Below are 26,663 nucleotides of genomic sequence, written 5' to 3'. Positions count from 1 at the left end.
CATATACCTGCATCAACTATGTGGGGACCATGGGCTCACCTATTAGCCACACCCTGTGCCTCTGTAGTTGAGACATCACATATGGGATGCTGCTATTCCTCAGGATAAAGGCATTATGCACAGAGCCAGGATACTTTGCATTGACATGGGAGATATACTGGTCCGCCAAACACACCATCTGCACATTCAGAGAGTGAAAGCTCTTTCGATTTCTGAACACCTGTTCATGTCTCTGGGGGGGGAACAAAGGCAATATGTGTACCATCAATAGCACCAATGATGTTGGGGATATGTCCCATTGCATAGAAGTCAGCCTTCACTGTGGCCAAATCATCCACCTGGGGGAATACAATTTAGCTGCGCTTGTGTTTCATCAGGGCAGACAACAATCTGGTCAGCACGTTTGAGAACATAGGCTGTGACATCCCTGATGCCATGGCCACTGTCGCTTTGAAGGAACCACTTGCCAAGAAATGGAGCATTGCCAGGACCTGCACTAGACGGGGCATACCTGTGGGGTGGCAGATAGCTGAAATCAGGTCTGGCTCCAACTGGGCACACAGCCCTTGGATTGCGGCCCTATCAAGTCTGTAGGTTAGGATAATGTGCCTGTCCTTCATTGTCGCCTGGTCCACCAGGGGTCTGTACACGAGGGTATGTCTCCATCTCCTATTCATCCACAGCGGTTGAACTCTAGGGTGAAAAAATGGTGAGCAGATGGTCATATTCAAACATATACTCAGTTTAATATGCTTTTTTGTTTTTTACATAAACAGTATGTGAACATGTAGGTCCGTTGATGTGCCTATGTCTGTTGTGATGCAGTTAGGTTCCATGGCCTGTGCCCCCCTGAAAAGACTGCCATCTGACCTATCAGGAGGGACAAGTTGGAATGAGGTAATTCCGCTGGCGTTGTGCGCCGTTGCGGGAGGCAGTTGACGACCGGCGTGCAACACCGCATTTGTTATCATTGGGGCCTATGGGTTCCAAGAGCCAGTGGTGATGTACGGCGGCGGTAACGGTACGCACCGCCCCGGACGTGACCACCATTTTCTATCTGTTCACTCACTTGCTACCTTACCTTCAACAGGAGAGGACCTACACTGCAAGTGCTGCTGTGACTTGTGTTTGGAAACGACCATGGCTCGAGTGTCTGGGGAAAGGGCCCCTGCCTTTACTTCGGAGGAGTTGGAGAGACTGGTGGATGGGGTCCTACTCCAGTACCGTTTACTTTATTACCTCCAGACCAACAGATGAGTACACTGTGAGCACGATGCGTGGGGCATGAATGAATGGAGTGCTGTGTGTGTAAGCCTCGTGAAGGGGGGGCTAAGGGGTCCTGGGCAGAGTTCTGCATGTATGGTGGTCAATGTATGTGCGTAAGGGGATAGGAGGGATATGTTGGTCCATGAGCCTAACAGTCCGGATGGTATGAATAATACCTTTTCTGCTGTATCTTTTTCTGCAGGTCAGTGCCCACCAGAAAAAGGGTATTTGGCGTGCCATCGCCAAGGAGGTGCGGACCCTGGGGGTCTTTGACAGGCGGAGCACCCACTGCCGCAAACGGTGGGAGGACCTGCGCCGCTGAGCAAGGAAGACGGCAGAGGCCCAGCTGGGGCTGGCCTCCCAAAGAGGAAGGGGTGCCCATTGTACCCTGACCCCCCTGATGTTCCGCATCCGGGCGGTGGCATATCCGAAGCTGGATGGGCGCTTGAAGGCATCACAGCAACCACAAGGGCGTGAGTACAAATTCAGAATCATGACTTTGCGCTCGTTAAGATCTACCTGGGTGGGAGATGTGGGCCGTGGGTGCCCCTAGGCCAGGGAGAACATGGCAGGGTAGGTTCCATGACGGGCAAGCTCAGATGCACTCCAACCCCAGTTTTGTTAGTGGGCATCGACTATTGGGCAGGGTCCTGTGGGTTTCAGGTGTGCAGCTAATGGCGTTAGGCATTGTACCCCATGGCCTGGTGACTAGCATTGTAACTGGTACTGCATGGCCTAGTGCATAGGGCTGTTCCCTGTGAGTTGTGTACACCAACGGTAGTGTTGTTACTGGCATTGACCAAATGTATCCACTGTCTCCCCCCACTTTTTGTTTTGTCACCCTCTCCTTGTGTGCATCAGCATCATCTGGTGGAGGAGCAGAGGCACCGGCGACAGAGAGAGCTGTATCCCACATGGGCCTGGAGGCTAAATCCACCGACGGTGAGGGCACCAGTGGGATGGAGGGCGAGGAGAGCACCATGATGGAGACAGGAGGGGACAGTACCGACAGCGACTCCTCCGATGGAAGCTCCCTGGAGGTGGTGGACACCTCTGTGCCCACCCCAACTACAGGTAAAGCCGCCACCCCCCATACCAGCCCCGCCCTCCCAGCAGTCCCTCAGTGTGTTTCCCCTGCCCACTCGCCCAGGAGGGTGGGCATCTCCTTCACCCCAGGCACCTTCGGCCCTGCCCCAACCAGCCCTGCTGCCCCCACAGAGGAGGCTATTGACCTCCTGAGATCCTTCTCTGTTGGGCAGTCAACCATACTGAATGTCATCCAGGGTCTAGCAGGGCATTTTCAACAAACAAATGCATACCTGGAGGGCATTCACTCTGGTGTGGCGGCCCAACAGAGAGCATTCCAGGCTCTGGCCAACTCACTGATGGCAAGCATTGTCTCTGTCTCCAGCCTCCCCCATCCAACTTCCTCTACCCAGTCCCAATCCCCTCAACCCCAGACTATCCCAAGCACACCTTCAGACCTGCATGCACCCCAATCAACACACAGAAGTGGCTCAGGCAAACACAAGCATAACACTTCCTCCCACAGGCACTCACACAAGCACCATCCAGATGCAGACACACCAACATCCACTGTCTCCACTGTGTCCCCCTCCTCCTCATCTTCCACCTCCCTTCCAGTAGTGTCTCCACTCACACCTGCATGCACTACATCCTCATCCACTACCTCCATCACCAGCACACCTATCACAACACGCCCCTCACTGGCAGTCACTACCCCTACATCCATGCACACGTCCCCTGTGTTCTCTCCCACTGTTTCTGTGACCCCTCCTCCCAAAGAACATAAACGCAAGCACTCAGACACCCAACAGCCATCCACCTCACAATAGCATCCAGCCCATGCACCTGCACCCAAACACAGCAGACAGACACCTCCTACAGCCACTCCCTCTTCATCCGCTCCCAAACCTTCACCCTCTTCCCACCCCAGTGTCCCTAAGAACCTTTTCCTCGCCACCATTGACCTATTCCCTGCCCCTCCCTCCCGTCCTTCACTTCGGGCCAGGGTGGCCAGAACCCGGCCCAGCACCTCAGCCACCAAGTCCATGGCCACTGTAGTTTCTGCAGCTACGGCAGGTGTGAGATGCTCCAAGGAGGCACCCGTCAGCACAGCTGGTGTGTCTGCACCACCTGCCAAGGGCAAGACGGGGCCGCCACCTAGCAAGGACAAGAAGGGGACACCGCCCAGCAAGGGGAAGGAGGCACCACTAGCCAGCAAGGGAAAAGAGGCACCATCAGCCAGCAAGGAGAAGGAGGCACCACCAGCCAGCAAGGGCAGGAAGAGAACTCCAGCTGAGAGAAGCAAGGAGGCACCACCATCTGCCAGGGGCAGGAAGGGGGACACAACACCAGCCATGGCACTTCAGCCGTTTGAGGCTGCAGGGGAAGGGCTGGAGCCTCCCCCCACCATAGACAGCACCACCACCTGCACCGCCGCAAGCACCGCCACCTGCACCGCCACCAGGACCACTGGCAGCCCCAGTGGGCAGCCGTCCGAGGCTGCAGGGGAAGGACTGGAGCCTTCCCCCACCACTGACAGCACCGCCACCTGCACTGCAACTGTCATCCACTGAGCAGCCGTCACCGCCGGTGAGCAGTGTGTAGTTGTGACCACATGGGCTGCAGTGCATCCTGGCCCCTGCAACACTGTTGGTGTGACCCCCAGGTGAGAGACTGTGACCTTGCACCATCCAGGATGAAGTACACTGGGCACAAAGTCCCCTCCAGAACCAGTGGAAGAAGGCATCCACTCACCCCTCCTTGCCAGGATCAAGCACACTGGGCACAAGGCCCCCTCCAGAACCAGTGGGCAACCCACCCACACGAGAGACTGTGGCTTTGCATTCCCAGGACCAAGCAGTGGGCAAACCACGCATTAGAGAGACTGTGGCTTTGCACTCCCCTGGAGCAAGCAGTGGGCAACCCACCCACTAGAGAGACTGTGACTTTTCACTCCCCATGACCAAGCAGTGGGCAAACCACCCACTAGAGAGACTGTGGCTTTGCACTCCCCAGAGACTGTGGCTTTGCACTCCCCAGGACCAAGCAGTGGGCAAACCACCCACTAGAGAGACTGTGGTTTTGCACTCCCCAGGTCCCAGCAGCGGGCAAACCACCCACTAGAGAAACTGTGGTTTTGCACTCCCCAGGACCAAGCAGTGGGCATGTAGCCCCCTCGAGGAGCAGTGATGTTGTACCATCTTCCGGCTGAGGTGCCCCCCCATTCCCTGTCCACCTGAGGTGCCTGTGTGTTTTCAACCTGATGCCCCTGCAGTGTTCTCTCTATATTGAGGCAGGAGTCAAGTGTGGCCTTGGCCCATGTGTTATGGCTCTGTGGGCCACAGACATTTTGGAGTGGGCATTGTCTCTCCATTTGTATATATTGTACATACTGTTTATTGCTTTAAGGAAGTATTTATCTAAAATTGTACTATTACACTCATTTTAATCAATTCCTTTTGTCCTTGCGTTATTCCTGAGGGTTACGGGGTGTATATGTAATGTTGTTGCATCTGCTTGTGTGTATGGTGTTGGGGGTTGGGGTGTGTGTTACTCTCTTTTTCCTCCCCCCCTCCCTTGTGTGCTACGTGCGATACTCTCCGTGGTTGTCTTTGCCACCGTTCGCGTTCCTGGTGAATGAGGAGGTAGACCAGCATTGGAAAAATGTGCTGCTCAGGCTCCATGGTGTTGTGGTTCTTCTTTGAGTGTCGAGAGGTAAGTCGTTTCCCTTCTGTGTACTGCTTCCGCCATGCTTTTGATGGCGTTGGTACCTCCCCGGAAAAGCTGGCTGATTGGCCTCTCATAATACAGTGGGCAGAACATTGTCATCCGCCTGGCTGTTGGCGGTTACCGCCACAGCGCTTGTTGCTACCGCTGTGGCGGTCGGAGTGTTAAAGTGGCTGTCTGTGTTGACGGTTTCCACCATGGTCATAATTCCATTTTGTTTTACCACCGGCCTGTTGGCGGTATTACCGCCGCTTTATCACCGACCCCCAGGGTTGTAATGAGGGCCTTAATGCTTGGGAACACATAGCCCAGCGAAACAGAAGGACAAAAACCAAGGAAGGGTTAAGAAAGCAATGCACACTTGTGCGGATGCTAGATGGGATGCAGAACAAAAGACATGGAGAACGGATGTGATTGAGGGAGCTAGTGTATATCCTGCATTGACGAGTGAGGATGAGGGAAAAATAAACAAAAGGGAAAGAAAAAGAAGGAAGAGGTAGATGACATTGAGAAGAGAAGAGAGGAGTGATAGTGATTAGGATGAGAATTTAATAAATTAGTTATTGTTAAATTTTCCACCACCATATAATGTAACCCAAACAGAAAAAGCAAGTAATACAATCTATAATAGAAGTTCTGATGTGCCTATAACACCAGTAGAATTAAGTTCAAATTCGATGGCAGAGGGTTCCGGAATGACAGTCCCTCAAAATGTATCTGCCTTGAACAACCCAGATGCATTGAAAGTTCCCATCACAATAGGTCCTGTAGTCCCTTTGTGTAAACCTGGAGTAGCAGGAAGTACTGCACATACATTCGTTGTTCCTATTGAAATGGTTACCTAAAGTAATAATCTTGCGAGCTCAACAACAAGAAGAATATCTTCAGTTCCAACAAGAGGAAATATTCCACAAACTGTGAGTGTAGATCCCACATTATGGGGGTCATTACAACCCTGGCGGACGGTGTTAAAGCGGCGGTAAGAACGCCAACAGGCTGGCTGTAAAAATTTTGCAATTACGACTGTGGCGGAAACAGCCAACAAAGACAGCCACTTTAACAGTCAGACCGCCACAGCGGTACAAACAAACAGCTCGGCGGTCACCGCCAACAGACAGGCGGAGGACAACGTACCACCCACACTATTTTGACAGACCAATCCGCCACCTTTTCCGGGGCGGATTCACAGCGGATAAAAACACGGCAGAAACAGGCATTTCGAATGAAAAACGCTCACCTCTACCCACTCCACGAGGAAGGAGGACACCATGGAGCTGGAACTCCATATTTTTCCTGCGATAGTCTTCCTGCTCCTGTACCAGGTGCACCAACGCCAGTGGCGAAGACCACGGTGAGTACTGCACCAATGACAGAGGGGAGGCAAAAAACAGGGACACACACACGCAACACCCACACACCCCCACCCACACCCACTACAACACACACACCAATGCATATCTACACATCAAAGTTACACCCCCCAACCCCACCGGAAGAATGCAAAGACAAAAGGAAATGAGTGTAACCATTGTAATATATCAAAATTCAGTATGCAAAAATATACATATATACATTATGAAAAAAATATACACCACGATTAGTAGTCCAGGTATTGCACCATTCATAGTCCGTGGACCACTGGGCCCAAAATGCATGGGCAAAGCCCACACACGATACCAGATCAAAACAGAGAGAACACTGCTGGGGCATCAGATAGAAATACAACAGGCACCTCAGGGGGATGAGTGCACGACACCAGATCCACAAGGGGCCTCCATGCCCATTGATGTATCCTTGGGAGTGCAAAGCCACAGTCTCTCAAGTCACTCCAGTGGGTGGTTTGCCCACTGTTAAATCCTGGGGAGTGCAAAGCCACAGTCTCTCAAGTCTCTACAGTGGGTGGTTTGTCCACTGCTGCATCCTGGGGAGTGCAAAGCCACAGTCTCTCAAGTCTCTCCAGTGGGTGGTTTGCCCACTGTTCAATCCTGTGGAGTGCAAAGCCACAGTCTCTCAAGTCTCTACAGTGGGTGATTTGCCCACTGCTGCATCCTGGGGAGTGCAAAGCCACAGTCTCTCAAGTCTCTCCAGTGGGTGGTTTGCCCCGTTCAATCCTGGGGAGTGCAAAGCCACAGTCTCTCAAGTCTCTACAGTGGGTGGTTTGCCCACTGCTGCATCCTGGGGAGTGCAAAGCCACAGTCTCTCAAGTCTCTCCAGTGGGTGGTTTGCCCACTGTTCAATCCTGGGGAGTGCAAAGCCACAGTCTCTCCAGTGGGTGGTTTGCCCACTGTTCAATCCTGGGGAGTTCAAAGCCACAGTCTCTCAAGTCTCTACAGTGGGCGGTTTGCCCACTGCTGCATCCTGGGGAGTGCAAAGCCACAGTCTCTCAAGTCTCTCCAGTGGGTGGTTTGCCCACTGTTCAATCCTGGGGAGTGCAAAGCCACAGTCTCTCAAGTGGATAACAGTGTCCACTGGTTCTGGAGGGGGACTGGTGCCCAGAGTGCTTCATCCTGTGCAGGACAGAGGTAGTGGATACATGTCTCCACTGGTTCTGGAGGGGGACTGGTGGCCAGAGTGCTTCATCCTGTGCAGGACAGAGGTAGTGGATGCATGTCTCCACTGGTTCTGGAGGGGGACTGGTGCCCAGGCTGCTTCATCCTGTGCAGGACAGAGGTAGTGGAGGCATGTCTCCACTGGTTCTGGAGGGTGACTGGTGCCCAGAGTGCATCACTCACCCCGTGACGGTCCCTGTTGCGTCAGTGCCCCTGCCGCTCATGGGCTAGCGGTGCTTGAGTTGGCGGTCCTTGCCCTGTTCAGCGGTGCTTGAGTTGGCGGTCCTTGCCCTGTTCAGCGGTGCTTGCCCTGTTCAGCGGTGCTTGACTTGGCGGTCCTTGCCCTGTTCAGCGGTGCTTGAGTTGGTGGTCCTTGCCCTGTTCAGCGGTGCTTGACTTGGCGGTACTTGCCCTGTTCAGTGGTGCTTGCCCTGTTCAGCGGTGCTTGACTTGGCGGTCCTTCATTGCCCAGCTGGGCTGGGGCTGGCAGTCCTTCATTTGCAGCTGGGCTGTGGCTGGCGGGGTCCTTCTGGGCAGCTGGGCTGTGGCTGGCGGGGTCCTCCTGGGCAGCTGGGCTGTGGGTGGCGGGGTCCTCCTGGGCAGCAGGGCTGTGGCTGGCGGAGCCCTCCTGGGCAGCTGGGCTGTGGCTGGCGGTGGCCTCCTGGGCAGCGACAATGGGGCTGGCGGTGGCCTCCTGGCCAGCGGGGCTGATGGCGGTCATCTCCGCCGTGCTGCTCCTCCCAGACTTGCCGGGTTTCTTCTGCCCCTTCCCCACCTTGGGAGGAGTCACAGCTGAGTCCACACTCCCCCCAGGACCCCTGTGTGCAGCTTGGGTGGCTGGAGTCTTCCTCCTCTCCTGCCGGGCACTGGGCAACTTCTGGTGCTTCACAGGGGGGGGGACTGGCTGTGCTCTGGCTCCATGCCACACTGGCTGTCCTGGTGGCCGGTGCACTCCACATACCTGTGACAACAGGCACCACTGGTCCCGTTGATTTTGTGGCTGAGGTGCTAGTTCGGGACCTATGAGTTGGACGGTGGGGTGGTGTGAAATAGGTTAAGGGTGGACAGGAAAAGTTGTTTGGAGACACTGGGACGGGAAGCTGGAGGGGGTTTGGGAGTGGAGGAAGAGGTGGTGGTTGTAGGAGGTGTAAGTTTTGTGGCTTTGGGTGCAGGTACATGCGCTGGAGTCTGTTGTGAGGTGGATGGCTGTTGGGTGGGTGTGTGACTGCGTTTGTGCATCTTGGGAGGGGGCGTCACAGACACACTGGGAGAGGACACAGGGGACGTGTGAATGGTAGTGGGGGTGGTGACTGCACGTGAGTGGGGTGTGGAGGTGGGTGTGCTGGTGCGAGACGTAGTGGCTGTAGTAGTAGTGCATGCAGGTGTGAGTGTAGACGAGACTGGGAGGGAGGAGGGAGACGAGGAGGAGGGGGACACAGTGGAGGCAGTGGATGTTGGTGTGTCTGTATGTATGTGATGCTTCCGTGAGTGCCTGTGGGATGTGTGGTGCTTATGTTTGCCTGAGCTTCCCTTGTGTGGTGAGGTGTGTGCAGGCTGGTCTGAAGGTGTGCTTGGGATAGGCAGAGGTACAGGGGATTGGGTGTGGGTGGAGGAAGTTGGAGGGGGGAGGCTAGACACAGGGACAATGGCTACCATCATTGCTGAGGCCAGAGTTTGAAAGGTTTGATGAAGGGCAGCCTGACCAGAATGAATACCCTCCAGGAATGCATTGGTTTGTTTCAACTCCCTTTCTACACCCTGGATGGCATTAAAAATGGTAGACTGCCCAACAGTGAGGGACCTGAGGAGGTCAATGGCCTCCTCACTGAGGGCAGCAGAGGTGGCAGGGGCTGAGGTGCCTGGGGCGAAGGCGATGCCCACCCTCCTGGGTGAGCAGGCACGGGGCACACGCTGAGGGGCTGCTGGGAGGGTGGTGCTGGTAGGGGGGGTGGCGGCTGTACCTGTAGTAGTGGGGGGCACAGATGTTGCCGCCACCACAAGGGAGCTCCCATCGGAGGACGAGTCCGTGTTGCTGGTTTCAGCACCTGTCACCGCCGTGGTGCTCCCCTCGCCCTCCGTCCCACTGGTGTATTCAGAGTCCGTAGTGTGGCCCTCCATGACCATGTGGGATGCAGCTCCCTCGTGCTCCGGTGCCACTGCTCCTCCGCCTGATGATGCTAATGCACACAAGAACAGGGAGACCACAAAAAAAGGGGGGGAGGAACAGAAGAAAGACATGTTGAGTGCATGGCTTACCGCTACTGTTGGCGGACAAGACAGACACAGCAGCCCCCTGCACTACGTCGCACTGTTGGGCTCTACAGTGCAATTCCTGAGAAATGGCCTACAAGGCTATGGACAACATCTGCACACATAGATGACACAGGTGCATGAATAGCTGTACTTGGCACTCTACAGAGGTGGGGTGGGGGGCCACTGGGCCATGCCTTACGATGGGGCCTAGCCTACGGAACTCGCCCTGGCCTAGGGAAACCCACAGCCCTCCTCCCCCACCCAGACATTCTCCACTGCGCGCAAAGTCAGCTGAAAGAGAGTGTACTCACCCCCTTGTGTCTGCTGTGATGCTCTCAAGCGCCCATCCAACGCCGGGTAGGCCACCGCCAGGATCTGGAACATCAGGGGGGTCATGGTTCGACGGGCACCCCTCCCACGTTGGGAGGCCATCCCCAGCTGAGCCTCCGCCATCTTCTTGCTCCAGCGGCGAATGTCCTCCCATCTTTTCCGGCAGTGGGTGCTCCGTCTGCAGTGGACCCCCAGGGTCCGAACGTCCTTGGCGATGGCACGCAAAATATCCTTCTTCTGGTGGGCGCTGACCTACATGAAATGTACAGGGGAAGAAGAGAAGTCATTACCCACTGCGCCGTCAAAGTGAGTGGCCCCCATCCCTACCCTTGCCCACATGGCACCCACTGTCTTTCATGCACTCAGAACCCTGCCCCCTTCCTTATTACAACCAGCCCTCTCCACACAGGCATAGCCCATACAGCATGCTCCCTGTGTACTTACCTGTTGGTCTGGAGGACCGTAGAGTAGCGTGTACTGGGGGAGGACCCCATCGACGAGCTTCTCCAACTCCTCCGATGTGAAGGCAGGGGCCCTTATCCCAGACGCACAAGCCATTGTCTCTTCCAGACCGAGGTCACAGCAGCACTTGCTGTGTAGGTCCTCTCCTGTCGAAGATCAGGTATCGAGTGATTCAACAGATAGAAAATGGCGGTCACGTCTGCGGCAGTGCGTACTATCACCGCCGGCGTACATCGTCATTGGCTCCTGGGACCCATAGGGTCCAATGTTAACCAATGCAGCATTGCGCCGCGGTCTTCAACCGCCTACCGCGATGGTGTACAACGCCAGCGCAGTTACCTCACATCCCATTGTCCCACTTTACAGGTCAGGCAGCCAACATTTCAGGGGCCCACATGGCCTCATTACCAACTGCGTCACACATACCTAGGCCTAGTCTCAACACACATACAGGCCAGATTTTGTGTATGAATGGTGTTCTGTGTCGACTGTGGGTACATACCTCAGAGTTGTTTGAGTCTGTGCTCGCTGTTGTCCTTCATAGGCACCGTCCGCTGGGACATGTGAGGAGATGGCGGAATCCTCTGGTGTACCTACCGCTGGTGGACCTGTCGACAATGGAGGAAAGAAATTTTATAATCACCTACAGGTTTGCCCGTGCCACAATCCAGGAACTGTGTACACAGTTGGAGCCTGACCTGATTTCAGCAATCCGCCATCCCACAGGAATCCCCCCTCAAGTGCAGGTGCTATCAGTGCTCCATTTCCTTGCAAGTGGGTCTTTTCAAACAACTGTGGCCATGGCATCAGGGATGTCCCAGCCTATGTTTTCCAACGTATTGTCCAGAGTGTTGTCTGCCCTGCTGCAACACATGCAGAGCTACATCGTTTTCCCTGAGGTGGAGGATTTGCCTACAGTGAAAGGTAACTTCTATGCCCTTGAACATATCCCCAACATAATAGGTGCCATTGATGGGACACATGTGGCATTGGTACCCCCCGCAGGAGTGAACAGGTGTACAGGAACCGGAAGAGTTATCATTCCATGAATGTACAGATGGTATGTTTGGCCGACCAGTATATCTCCCATGTGAATGCCATGTTCCCTGGCTCAGTGCATGACGCATACATCATGCGGAATAGCAGCATCCCTTATGTGATGGGTCAACTCCAGAGGCACCGTGTGTGGCTATTAGGTGACTCTGGTTACCCCAACCTGTCATGGCTACTGACCCCGGTGAGGAATCCCAGGACAAGGGCAGAGGAACGCTACAATGATGCCCATGGGCGAACTAGGATGGTGATCGAGCGGACCTTCGGCCTCCTGAAGGCCAGGTTCAGGTGCCTCCATATGACAGGTGGATCCCTATTCTACTCACCAAAGAAGGTGTGCCAGATCATCGTGGCCTGCTGTATGCTTCATAACTTGGCTTTGCGACAACAGGTGCCTTTTCTGCAGGAGGATGGTCCAGATGGCGGTGTTGTGGCAGCTGTGGAGCCTGTGGACAGTGATGAGGAGGAAGCAGAGGAAGAAGACATGGACAACAGGGACTCAGTCATCCAGCAATATTTTCAGTGAAATACAGGTGAGATTACATTCCTGCCTACTACATGTACTTTTACACTTCTACCTCTATCCTGTCTGTCGACTTCACCCAGTGTATGGTCACTGAGTTGTCACTTTCCCTTGCGGTTTCACAGGTGTGGGTCCCAACGTGTGTTATCTGCTTAGATTCCTCATGGACTTAAGCTGTGTGACATAGGTATGTTGACATTACTATTTCCTGTAAATTTTGTCACTGTAATTGCAAATACACTATTTAGAAATCACAGACAGACTCCAGATCTTTTGGTGCTTTAGGTGTGTTTATTTAAATACAAACTATTGGAGGGGGAAGTTAAATGGTGAGGGGTGATGGCGGAGGAGTGTCCATGCAGAGTCCAGTCTATTAGTCTCACAGGTGCATTGCCCATATGGGCATAGGAAGTGGAGCTGGGGCAGTTTCAATATGGACAGGGTGACAAAGTGGAACAGTGGGATGACAATCACGGTGGTCTCATTTCTTGGCGGGGGTCTTGGAATCGTGCTCTGTCTTGTTCCTGGATCTCAGGGATCGTTTGCGGGGTGGTTCTCCCTCTGCAGGGGGTGGGGTGCTGGTATGGTGGTCTTGTGGCAGTGCCTCCTGTCCACTAGCGCCGGCGGAGGTGGTGGACAGTTCATCGTCCATGCTAGTGTCAGGGGGCCCTTGTAGTGCCACAGTGTCCATCCTGGTGTTGAGTATTTCCTTCAGCACCCCTACGATGGTGCCCAGGGCAGAGCTGATGGTTCTGAGTTCCACACTGAACCCCAAATACTGTTCCTCCTGCATGCGCTGGGTCTCCTGAAACTTGGCCAGGACCGTTGCCATCGTCTCCTGGGAGTGGTGGTAGGCTCCCATGATGGAGGAGAGGGCCTTGTGGAGAGTGGGTTCCCTTGGCCTGTCCGCCCCCTGTCACACAGCAGCCCTCCCTATTCCCCTGTGTTCCTGGGCCTCCGTCCCCTGGACCGTGTGCCCACTGCCACTGCCCCCAGGTCCCTCTTGTTGTTGGGGTGGTGGGTTATCCTGGGTTTCCTGTAGTTGTGGACACACAGCTGATTGATGTGTTCTGGGGACAGAGGTATGGGCCCGCTGGGTGGGTGCTGTGCTGGTGTTACCAGAGGGGGGAAGGTCTGTTGTGGCCTGTGCCTGTGTGAGGGGAACCGACTGTCCAGAGGCCCACGATGGTCCGGGCTGGTCATCTAGATCCAGGTGGACAGAGGTGCTGTTATCACTGTGGGCCTCCTCTGTGGGTGGAGTGGAGATGTCTGGACCCTCCTGTCTGGTGACGTTGGGTAGTGGTCCTGCAGGGGTGGAAAAGCATGATTATTGCATCTGTGTGTGTCATGTTGTGCAATGGGTGGGTGACCGTGTACCCCAGTGCTGTCATTCCTGTGTGGGGGCTTGTGTGGTGATGGTTTAGGGGGGTGTATGGGTATGTGCAGTGGGCATGCTTTAGTGATGGGTGTCCATGCGTTGGTGTTGCATGCAGGGCTTGGTGTTGGTATGTGTGGTTTGTGATATTGGTACATTTGTGAGGAGTTGGAGTGATAGGGGTGGGGGCGAGGGTGGGGGTATGTGATAGCATGCAGGTAGGGTGGGGGATATGGTAGTTAAAGGTTTGACTTACCGGAGTCCATTCCTCCACCGACTCCTGCGAGGCCCTCAGGATGCAGAATCGCCAAGACCTGCTCCTCCCATGTTGTTAGTTGTGGGTGAGGAGGTGGGGGTCCGCCGCCAGTCCGCTGAACCGCCTGGTGGTGTCTTGAGACCACGGAACGCACCTTCCCCCATAGGTCGTTCCACCTCTTCCTGATGTCCTCCTGATTTCTTGGGTGTTGTCCCACTGCGTTGACCCTGTTGACTATTCTTCGCCATAGCTCCATCTTCCTTGCAATTGAGGTGTGATGCACCTGTGCTCCAAATAGCTGTGGCTCTACCCGGACGATTTCCTCCACCGTGACCCTGAGCTCCTCCTCTGAAAACCTGTGGTGTCTTTGCCGTGCCATGGGGTGGTGTAGGTGATGTGTGGGGTGGTGTGTGTGGTGATAAGTGTGGTGATATGTAGTGGTGTTTTGTGCGTGGAAGTTGTATGGGTGATGGTGTTGTGTGCCTGTGGATGCTAGTTTGTGGATGGTGGTGTCTGTCTCCGGCCTTCTTTCCGTAATAGTGGTCGTAGGGGTTTGTGGGTGATGTGGGTGTGTGTTTTATATTGTAATGGGTGTGTGGGAGTGGTGTGTGTATGTGTATCAGGTATGTGTATTTCAAATTGTCCAATGTGGCCGTGTTTTGTAAATGTGTGTGTATTTTGAGCACAGCGGTGTGTACCGCCAATGGAATACCGTGGTTGAAAGACCGCCGCGTGGATTCGTGGGTCGTGATAGTGTGGGAATATTTCTGTTGGGGTGACGGTGGAGGTTTTTATTTCGCCAGTTTATCACTGACCTTTGGTGTGGCGGACTTGTGTGGGTGACTGAATTTTGTCGGATTCCGAGATGTGGGTCATAATAGCTGTGGCGGAATTACGCGGACGCGGCGGTGTGTTGGCGGTCTTCTGCACAGCGATAAGCGGCTTTTACCGCCAATGTTGTAATGACCGCCTAAGTCAGTTGGGATTTTCCCCACATGAAAAGTTTCCTCAAAGATCACCACCCTTTTTCTTGCCTAAAATTGATTTACTTCTGAATGCTAATTGCAGTACCTGTAACGCCGCGCTTAGACGTGGCGTCTCTTTCAGTCCTCGCGGCTGAAACGCGCTGCCGACAATCGGAGCGCCGTTCCCCACGATTTTTGGTTGCGCATCTTGGGAAGCATATATTTAGCTCCCGGTCGCGCTATACTTACCTTTAGCCCCTTTTTTCTTCTTTTTTGTTGGTGGTGTGTTTTTCTGGTCTTTTTCTTCCTGTCTCTGTCCATGCTTGTGTACATCTTGTATTCTTTGTGTTTTGTGTCCCAGCATGCTCTAGTTTTCTTTTATACTACTTTCTTTTTTCCTATTCTGGTCTATGGGCTCTTCCCAATTCAAGATGGTGTTCTTTCCCTTTCCTGTGATGTCACTTCCATTTTTCTCAGTATATAAGTCAGTCAGTCTTGTTCTACCTTGCGTTGCAAACACCTCCTTCTGGTTGTGCTCTTCGCTCCTGTTTTTGTTCCTGCTTTTGCCTTGGGACATTTTGCCTGTTCTTTGTTCCTACTTTTTGCCTTGGGATATTCTGCCTATTTTTGTTCCTGTTGTCAAGTCCTGTATTTTTTTTTTCCTATTTTTTCTTCAGGAGTTCCTGTTAGAGGTTTTTTCCCCGGTGTTGTTTTTTTTTTCCCTCTGGGACTCCTTCTGGAGGGTATGGTCTGCTTTGGCGTTGCCTGTCAAGTGGCACAGTGGCTACTTGAAGGGGTCGCCCTTATCTGGGAGTATCCCGAGCCTGTAGAAGACCTGGTGTATTCGCCTACCCGGTATCCAGAGATGAGAAGTCCAGCACAGTACGTGACAGATTGAAACGCCAAAAGATTCTGTGTTGTGGGATCGCCATGGAAGATCCACAGGGAGAGGTGTCAGAAAATGCTCAAGCCATATTGCAGACTGTCCAACAACAAGCCCAAGAGTTACAACAGTTACGGGCAGAGAACACTGCGCTACAACAGGTCTTGTCTTCCCAATCACTAAATATACCACCCGTATCTGCCGCTACTCCTCGATATTTTGGAGATCCTCTAAAGATAAAGGAATTTTTGGATTCCCTGATGGTTTTCTTTGCCTTTCGACCACTCCAGTTTTCCTCGGATAAGGCTAGGGTGAGCTACCTGATCAACGCCTTGTCTGGTCCGGCGCTTGCTTGGGCAACCCCTCTGGTTTCTGCAGAAGATCCAGTCCTGACTAACTATCTCACTTTCCTGACTCTTTTCAAACAGATGTTTGAGAGACCTGGGGTAGAAGCAGCTGAAGAAGCCTTATGTGACATTCAGCAGGGCAATCAGGATGTTCTGCAGTATACAACCGGTTTCAAACAGCTGGCAGCTGAACCCTCCTGGGTGGAACGCACCTTCATAACCCTTTTCCGCCAAGGCCTGCTTGAAGAAATTAAAGATGAGCTTGTACATTCTTCTCCAGCTTGTTCTTTGAAAGAATTAATGGATCAATCTATGAACATTGAATATAGACTTCAAGAGCGCAAGATGGAGAGACGTAGAACACAAGCTCCATACCAGTCTGGTACCTTTCGTACTAGCTGTCGGTGAACAGAAGATGTTCCATCCGAAGCCTCTCAACCTCCCCCTGAAGAACCCATACAGATAGATCTGGTTTGTGGTCCATTGACGGAATCAGAAAGGGAGGAACGAAGATGAAAGGGACTTTGTTTGTACTGTGGTAAGGATGGCCATCTGATCCGTAGTTGTCCGGCATGTCCTTCAAGGCCTGCGGGAAACGCCAGCTCCCGTCCCCTGTAAGGAGGAAGGAGATGAGAGGAGCTGAAGTACCATCCATATGTTCCTCCAGAGAGAGCATGTCCACCCTGTTTATCCTCTCGGTCAAGTTACAAAGTTCACAAGATCAAGAAGAACACTTCCTGGCGCTCCTAGATTGTGTAGCCAGTGGAATCTATCTGGATGAGACCTGGGCCATGAATAAAGGAATTCCCTGCATTCCTAAAGAAACTCCTGAGCAGGTACACACAGTGGATGGCTCTCCGTTAACCTTAGGTCCTGTGGTGGCCTCAACTCCTACTCTTTGTTTGACATTTGGGGGGCATCAAGAACATGTTGCCTTTGATCTCATAGCCTCCCCAAATCACATCATGATTTTGGGAATACCCTGGTTAACCCAACATAACCCCTATATCAATTGGGAAACAAGAACTATATCCCTAACGTCTTTATTTTGTCAACAGAATTGTTATTCCACTACCTTCTATTGGACTCCCAAAAGGCCCTGTCAGTCAACCAAGTATAACACCAACTCTATCAATATGATCCAGGGAGTTCCAGATTGTTATCAGAAACATATCGGGATTTTTCAGAAACCTAGTAATCCTATTTTGCCGCCACATCGCAGTTATGACTGTGCTATTCCTTTAATTCCTGATGAAGTCGTACCCTTTGGATGAATGTATTCTCTGACAGACCAAGAAAAGAAGGGGCTAAAGGAATATTTAGATGATAACTTACACAACGGTTTAATTGCTCCTTCCACATCCCCTGCTGGAGCTCCTCTCTTCTTCGTCCCCAAGAAGACTAAGGATCTGCGTCCATGTGTTGACTTTCGCAAACTCAACAGAATAACGATTAAGGACCAATATCCGTTGCCTTTAATCAGGGATGTATTGGATGCCATTCAAGGAGCAAAGAAGTTTACCAAATTAGACTTAAGGGGTGCCTATCATCTTCTTCTGATCAAGGAAGGTGATGAATGGAAGGCAGCTTTCTGTACCCCTTTTGGGCACTATGAGTACTGTGTCATGCCCTTTGGACTGACCAACGCCCCTTCTGTTTTTCAACGATTTATGGATTCAGTGTTCTCTGATGTACTCAACCAATATGTAGTCATTTAGTTGGATGATATCTTGATATATTCCTGTGATCCTAAATAACATATAGATCATGTCCTGCAGGTCCTGGAAAGACTCAAGAAAAAACAATTGTTTTGTAAACCAGAGAAGTGTGAGTTCCATAAGACCGAAGTAAGGTATTTGGGGTTCTGTATCAATCAACACAGAATATCCATGGATCCTGACAAGGTCAGTGCCATAGTGGATTGGCCTTCTCCAACATCCAGTAAGGAAACGCAATGTTTCCTTGGGTTATCAAACTTCTATCGTCAGTTTATTCAGACATTTGCCCACCTACAAAGTTTCATAACACAAACAATTAAGAAAGAAAACCTGAAGGAGGGTTTCATCTGGACCAAGGATGCTGAACGCGCATTTCAAGAGTTGAAGACAGCCTTTACCAAAGCACCCATTTTGCGTCATCCTGACAATACCAAGAAATGTATTGTTGTGACTGATGCCTCAGACAGAGCTATTGGGGCAGTTCTGCTGCAGAAACAAGACACTGATGGATTGGAACATCCTATATTTTATCTTTCTTATATCTTATCAGAGGCTGAACGCAATTATTCTGTACTGGAATGAGAACTACTTGCTCTCAAAGTAGCTTGTAAGGAATGGGGGCATTTCTTGATGGGTTCCAGAGAGCCTTTTGAAGCCAGGACTGATCATCGCAATCTCCAATGTCTTCGGAGTTTTCAGTATTGCAATAGTCGTCAGGCAATATGGACTTTCTTCTTTAGCCAGTACGATTTCGTGATCACGTACATACCTGGTTCCCAGAATTCAGTGGCAGATGCCTTATCCCGCAGATATCTTGACATGGCCAAGAACTCCTCTCCACATCTTATTGAGTCTAGCAGAATCATTGGAGCTACTCAATCTTTTCAAGAACGTGTTCAATCAGAGTACCAGTTTCTGTCTGCTTCAGAATGGGATAAAGTGACTCCTTTTTTGCAGAAAGAAGGACAACTACTTCTATCATCAACATGCTCTTTTTCTACCTACAAAGAAAGTGCGGACAGAAGCTCTACAAATGTGTCAAAGATTCTCCTATAGCCGGTCATTAAGGTATCAGGAAGACCCAGGAGCTGCTTCAGCGATCTTTGTGGTGGCCTTCACTTAAGTCAGATACTGAAACCTATGTGTCAGCATGCCCAGTATGTTCTCAGACTAAGACACCCCGAACTAAGGAGGCAGGTTTATTAAGACCTTTACCGGTTCCTTCAGCTCCTTGGTGTACTCTATTCACGGATTTCATATGTTCTTTACCTACCTCCTCTGGTAACCAAGTAATCATGGTGACCGTAGATTCATTCACCAAGATGGCACATTTCTCAGCCTTGAAGACACTAACGACAGCCCCAGAAATGAGTCGCATTTTTCTGCAGGATATTTTTCACCTCCATGGACTTCCGCAAGAGGTCATTTTGGACAGAGGGCCTCAATATGTATCACGTTTCTGGAAAACTTTTTGTGCTTTATTTAACATTGAGATTTCCTTATCCTCTGGTTTCCATCAACAAACTAATGGGCAGACTGAAAGAGGGAATCAAGAACTTCAGCAGTATCTGAAATGTTACTGTAATGCCACACAAAGCAATTGGTCGGAGCATCTGGCTCTTGCTGAGTTCTCCTATAATAACACAGTACATAGTGCGACCAAGACCACACCCTTTTGTTGTATCTATGGATATCATCCGAGGACTTTCACTACTGTTTCCCGAACATCCTCTTTTGTTCCTGCTGTCACTTCTTTTTCACGTCAGATCCGTCAAATCCAGGGCCTACTTCACACAACTCTCCTAGCTTCAAAACAAGCAATGAAACGAAAGGCGGATCGTTATCAACAAGCAGCACCTTTGTATCAAGCGAGCCACAAGGCATGGCTTTCTTCCAGATCTCTACCTTCCCGGTTTTCTATCAATAAATTCAAGCCACGTTTCTATGGACCCTTTCGGATTTTGCAAGTCCTGAACCCTGTAGTTGTGCGTCTCTGCTTACCTCATACCTGGAGGGTTCATCCTGTTTTCCATGTGTCCCAGTTAAACCCTTTGATCCTGATCCATACCACCGTCATTTCCAGCATCCTCCTCCTCTTTCCATTAATGGACAGCCTGAGTATGAAGTACAGGAAATCTGTGATTCCAGAATTTTTCAGCACAAACTGCAGTTTTTGATTCATTGGAAAGGATACCCTCTCAGTGACTGTTCTTGCGAGGATGCTTCTTCTGTCCATGCTCCCCATTTAGTCCGCCTGTTTTTTTACTGTCATCCTGGCAAACCTGGGGCCTCGGGAGGTGACCTACTGTAACGCCGTACTTAGACGCGGCTTCTCTTTCGGTCCTCGTGGCTGGAACGTGCTTCCGACAATCGGAGCGCCGTTCCCCGCGATTTTTGGTTGCGTGTCCTGGTAAGCATATATTTCGCTCCCGGTCATGCTACACTTACCTTTAGCTCCTTTTTTCTTCTTTTTTGTTGGTGGTATGTTTTCTGGTCTTTTTCTTCCTGTCTCTGTCCATGCTTGTGTCCATCATGTCTTCTTCGTGTTTTGTGTCCCAGCATGCTCTAGTTTTCTTTTATTCTACTTTCTTTTTTCCTATTCTGGTCTATGGGTTCTTCCCAATTCAAGATGGTGTTCTTTCCTTTTCCTGTGATGTCACTTCCCTTTTTCTCAGTATATAAGTCAGTCAGTCTTGTTCTACCTTGCGTTGCAAACATCTCCTTCTGGTTGTGCTCTTCGCTCCTATTTTTGTTACTGCTTTTGCCTTGGGATATTTTGCCTGTTCTTTGCTCCTGCTTTTTGCCTTGGGATATTTTGCCTATTTTTGTTCCTGTTGTCAAGTCGTGTTTTTTTCTATTTTTTCTTCAGGAGTTCCTGTTAGAGGTTTTTTCCCCAGTGTTGTTTTTTTCCCTCTGGGACTCCTTCTGGAGGGTACGGTCTGCTTTGGAGTTGCCTGTCATGCGGCACCGTGGCTACTAGAAGGGGTCGCCCTTATCTGGGAGTATCCAGAACCTGTAGAAGTGTAGAAGACCTGGTGTATTCGCCAACCCGGTATCCAGAGGTGAGAAGTCCAGCACAGTACGTAACAGTACCCATATGACAGAAATACTTTAGGTTAGCCAAATTCTGACATGTCCATTTGGAATTCACTGGGTAATGTGAATCTGAGTACCTCTGGAGGATAGATAATAATTAAAACTTCAACAGAGCAACAAGGTCTGAAAGCCCAAGAATTAGATGATCGGCTTAAAGTTATAGACATTCCAAATGAAGATGAAGGTTTAGGGACTAGTGGAAAGACAGTTCAAATCCCAGAAAGAGAAAATACTATAGATGTGGCTAAATTAAAATTGGAATTAAATAAAATGATATTTGGAAACCTTGACATGTCTTAACTAGATACTTACCAGGAAAATGTGCTTTTGTTCATGTACCAGGATATCACAAGACGTGCAGGTCAAGCTTGTGAAAGATTGGCTGACTTAGTTCAGAACTACGAAGTTCATTTAAATAAATCCAAAGCTTTACAGAAAAGTTATTGTTTAAACTTCAATGATCGAGATTTCTCTAATATGAGACAGTCAGGAATGAAAGTGCAGATCAGGGAATTAAGTGGCTACATCTGAAAATACAGTGAACTGGATAGATGGGAAGGTAGATGCGTAAAGAAGAAAGAACCAAAGAAAGAAAGATTAGAATTGCCTCTAGTTGGAACAGAGGAGGAAGAGAAGGAAGATATACAAATGCTCCCAATGAGGGAAGTTCCTGGTAGAGGCTATATTTGAGATTATCATTGTCAGTGATTTATGGGCTGAATGTAAAATAGCTGTTGACTGGCATGAAGAAGAAGCTATGAGACATCCAGTAAGGAAAGGTCCGTCTCCAGTGGTGATAAGAAAGTATCATCAAGTGTTTACCTTTCTGAAATCAATGGAGTCTCCTAAAAACATTGATTGCCTCACGATTCACAGAGCATCCAAGAATCCAAAGATTCAGTTCATTCCTATTATGAAAGACTGTTTTAGGCATTTAAACAACATAGTGGAACAGAGAGAATTGAGACCAAAGACATGGGACATTTGTGTTCAGATATTTGCATGGCTAGAAATCTGAGATTAACACGATGATTCATCAACATTTGATTTGTTTGAAGAGTAAGTCAATGGATGAAACCTTGAGGTATGCCAAATATTACAGTGATGAATTGGAGATGAAGCAAAAGACATTGAGGGAAGAGCTAGTGGTGGCACAAATGAAAGCTACACAATTAAGTCAGAATCAACAGTTTCTAGGGAATGCTGGTTCCATGCAGGGAATGCATCAACAGGGAGTTCCGATGATGCAAGGTGGTAATAGGTTTCAACAGCTGAGTAGAGGTGGTGGTGTTCCAACCGATCTGAGTATAAGAATTGATGTGGCCACTTTGAAAAAAACGAATACTTGGCACATCTTTGATAGGATGGGGCAAAGGAAACAGGAGTGTTATTTCATTACTAATAACATGGCAAGGGAGAATCAGGTTCAAAATGGTGAGTTTATAGACTCAGGGTAATAATCCAGTTCAGACACTGCATGTAGAGAGAGAGAGAACTCAAAATGTTAATGTTCCCCAAACACAGGGAATGCAGTTCCACAAGCCCCAATGCCACAAGAGAATGCAAATGCTCCCAGATCGAGGTCCACATTGCAAACAAAATTCCTTTTCTGAATCAGGGTGCATCTCAAAAGTTCTCTATGGTACAAGCAGATGAAGATTACAACTCAGACTTATCACAATGATGGTGCCTGAGAGGGGATGGTGAATGTGTACTTGATGCATCCTTAAGGGCAAGCAAGAATGGTCCATTTATGGATGATGAAGTGAATGGCCACCCCATCATTCTTGATTAACACTGATGCTATCTGCTCGTCTGTGAGAACAGCAGAGATTCCAAACCTACCCCTCTTGGGCCAAAGAGTACAAGTTGTAGGAGTTGCCAATAAATAATTGATTAGCCCATTTACTGAAGTTGCACCTGTTCAATAATGGTCTTTTTAAGAGAATCACTGATTTGTGGTGTGTGATTTGAGGCCTGTGAGTCTGCTTGGACCTGACATTTTGTGTAAACATAATTGTTACCATTTACTGTACCCCAAAGGGTATTGAGTGCGAAACCCATGATGAGGACTTTGCCTTCAAATTTGTACGGCAGAACTCAGACATCAGACTGTACCCCATGTTGCCAAGTGATGATGTGCCCTATGACCTGAGAGACAGAGTACTGTCTGAAGTCTGGGACTTTTGAAGAAAAGACATAGGCCCTCATTACAACCCTGGAGGTCGGAGTTAAAGCAGCGGTAATACCACCAACAGGCCGGCTGAAAAAAAATGGAATTAGGACCATGGCGGAAACCGCCAACATAGACAGCCACTTTAACACTTCGACTGCCACGGCGGTAGAAACAAATACCGTGGCAGTCACCACCAACAGACAGGTGGAACACAAGGTTCCGACCACTGTATTACCACACGCCTATCCGCCACCTTTTCAGGGGCGGTACCAATGCCATCAAAAGCACGGCAGAAACAGGACTTGGAATGGAAACCACTCACCTTTTGACACTTTACGAACAACCAGGACGCCATGGAGCCCGAACTACAGGTCCTGCTCATCTGGTCTACCTCCTCTTGTATCAGGAGCAGCAAAGATGCCGGCAATGACCACGGTGAGTACTGCACCTAGCGCACAGGGGAGGGAAAAGAGAGTGACACACACACGCGACACGAAGCACCCCACCCTCACCCACAACAACATACACACAAATACATGCAGCAACATGACATTTACACCCCGTCACCCCCTGGAAGAACGCAAGGACAAAAGGAAATGATTGTAACAAGTGTAATCAATTAAATATCAGAAAGGCCAAATTCAAACATCAGCATATACAAATATGTACACCAACTACACAAGTCCGGATATTAATTAAATCATTGTCCGTGGATCAGTGTACCAAAATGCATGGGCGAAGCCCACACAAGATACCTGACTCGAAACGGAGAGAACACTGCAGGGGCATCAGATGGAAAATAAACAGGCACCTTAGGGGGAGGGGCGGCACCTCAGCCGGATTAACGGACGATGGCACTGCTCCACGAGGGGGCTCCATGCCCACTGATTGGTCCTGGGGAGTGCAAAACCACAGTCTCTCAAATCTCTCCAGTGGGTGGTTTGCCCACTGCTTTATCCTGGGGAGTGCAAAGCCACAGTCTCTCAAGTCTCTCCAGTGGGTGGTTTGCCCCCTGCTTTATCCTGGGGAGTGCAAAGCCACAGTCTCTCAAGTCTCTCCAGTGGGTGGTTTGCCCACTGCTTGGTCCTGGGGAGTGCGAAGCCACAGTCTCTAAAGTCTCTCCAGTGGGTGGTTTGTCCACTGCTTTATCCTGGGGAGTGCAAAGCCACAGTCTCTCAAGTAGATAACAGTCTCCTCTGGTTCTGGAGGGGGCTTTGTGCCCAAAGTGCTTCATCCTGCCAAGAATAGGGTGAGTGGATGTGAATCCCCACTGGTTCTGGAGGGGGCTTTGTGCCCAGAGTGCTTCATCCTGCCAAGGATAGGGTGAGTGGATGCAGTTCTCCACTGGTTCTGGAGGGGGCTTTGTGCCCAGAGTGCTTCATCCTGCTAAGGATAGGGTGAGTGGATGCTTTTCTCCACTGGTTCTGGAGGGGGCTTTGTGCCCAGAGTGGTTCATCCTGCCAAGGATAGGTTGAGTGGATATCTTTCTCCACTGGTTCTGGAGGGGGCTTTGTGCCCAGAGTGCCTTATCCTGCCAAGGACGTGAGTAGTGGATGTCTTTCTCCACTGGTTCTGGAGGGGGCTTTGTGCCCAGAGTGCTCCATCCTGCCAAGGATAGGGTGAGTGGATGAAGTTCTCCACTGGTTCTGGAGGGGACATTGTGCCCAGAGTGCTTCATCCTGCCAAGGATAGGGTGAGTGGATGCTTTTCTCCACTGGTTCTGGAGGGGGCTTTGTGCCCAGAGTGCTTCATCCTGCCAAAGACTGGGGTAGTGGATGTCTTTCTCCACTGGTTCTGGAGGGGCTTTGTGCCCAGAGTGCTTCACATGCAGTGTGGCAGGTCCCATTCCCTCACCTGGGTGTGTGTGCCACAAGATTGCCTGGGAACAGGTAGCATGATACTCCATGGAGGCAGAGACACACTCCACCCTTCTTCAACTGCGCCTGGCACCTGCTGGTACAAACAGTGCTGGGAGTCATGCCTCATGTACACTGGGCAGGGTCCATGACATCTCCTGCAGCCTCGGACGGCGGCTCACTGGGGATGATTGCCATGTCAGCTGTGGTGGCACTATCTGAGCACGTTGCGGGGCTGGTGGCGGTGGTTGCAGCGGTGTTTGTTGCGGAGGTGCTGGCGTGGTGCATGTGTTTGCACCTGTTGAGGGACACAGCAGGACGTCTCCTGCAGCCTCGGACGGCTGCCCACTGGGGATGATGCTGGGGACTGTTGGTGATGCAGCAGACGTGCAGGTGGCGGTGCTGGTGGCGGTCCTGGTGGTGGTGCAGGTGGCAGTGCTGGTGGCGGTGTCCAGTGCCGTACTGGTTGGTGTTGTGGTTGACAGAAGAGGTGACTCTGGTCCCTCAGCCGGAGCCTCCGTGCCTTGTCCTGACCTGCTTTTCAGCTTGTGTCCCTTCCCCACCTTTGATGTTGCTGCTGGTGCCTTTCCACTGTCCCCTTTTGGATTGGAGGAGCCCTTGCTTGCTGGTAGGTGTGGCTTCTCCATCCATCTGGCTTGTGGGAACCTTCTTCACCTTGGCAGGTGGCGGAATGGCCTGCTCCTTGGCCTCTCTAGGTGGCACACTGGCAGCCCTGATGGGTGGCGCACGCAATGTGACTGGACTTGCTGAGACCACTGTGCTGGAGGATTTGGTGGCTGAGGTGCTGGGCTGGGACCTGGACAGCCTGGCTCTAGGGGAAGGATGGGGGGAGGAGGTGCAGGGAAGAGGTCAATGTTAGCCAGGAAAAGTTTCTTAGACACACTGGTAGGAGAAGATATAGGGGGTTTGGGAGTGGAGGAAGAGGTAGTGGTTGTAGGAGGTGTACGTTTGCTGAATTTGGGTGAAGGTGAATGGGCTGGGGGCTGTTGTGAGGTGGATGGCTGTTGGGAGGGTGTGTGCCTAGGTTGGGTTTGTGTAGTTTTGGAGGAGGGCTCACAGACACACTGTGAGAGGACACAGGGGATGTGTGAATGGTAGTGGGGGTGGTGAGCGCACGTGAGTGGTGTGTGGTGATGGGGGTGCTGTGATGGAGGTAGTGGATGAAGATGTAGTGCATGCAGGTATGAGTGGAGACGAGACAGGGATGGAGGAGGAGGACGTGGAGGAGGGGGACACAGTGGAGGAAGTGGAAGTTCGTGTGTCTGCATCGGTATGGTGCTTGTGTGAGTGCCGGTGGGATGTGTGGTGCTTATGATAGGCTGAGGTACAGGGTATTGGGTCTGGGTGGAGGAAGTTGGAGGGAAGAGGCTGGACACAGGGACAATGGCTGCCATGAGTGCTGGGGCCAGAGCCTGAAATGTTCTCTGTTGGGCCGCCTGGCCAGAATGAATGCCCTCCAGGTATGCATTTGTTTGCTGCAAATGCCTCTCAATACCCTGGATGGCATTCAAAATGGTAGATTGCCCAACAGTGAGGGATCTCAGGAGGTCAATAGCCTCCTCACTGAGGGCAGCAGGGCTGACAGGGGCAGGGGCTGAGGTGCCTGGGGCGAAGGAGATGCCCACTCTCCTGAGTGAGCGGGCACGGGAATCTCGCTGAGGGGCTGCTGGGAGGGCAATGCTGGTGGGAGGGGTGGCGGCTGTACCTGTTGATGCGATGGGCATAGAGGTGCCTGCCACCGCAAGGGAGCTACCATCAGAGGAGGAGTCGCTGTCGCTGGT

The sequence above is a fragment of the Pleurodeles waltl genome, chromosome 11 (genome assembly GCF_031143425.1).
Source record: "Pleurodeles waltl isolate 20211129_DDA chromosome 11, aPleWal1.hap1.20221129, whole genome shotgun sequence".
NCBI lineage: Eukaryota > Metazoa > Chordata > Amphibia > Caudata > Salamandridae > Pleurodeles > Pleurodeles waltl.
The sequence above is the reverse complement of the archived record's forward strand: the minus strand, read 5'-3'. Positions refer to the sequence as shown.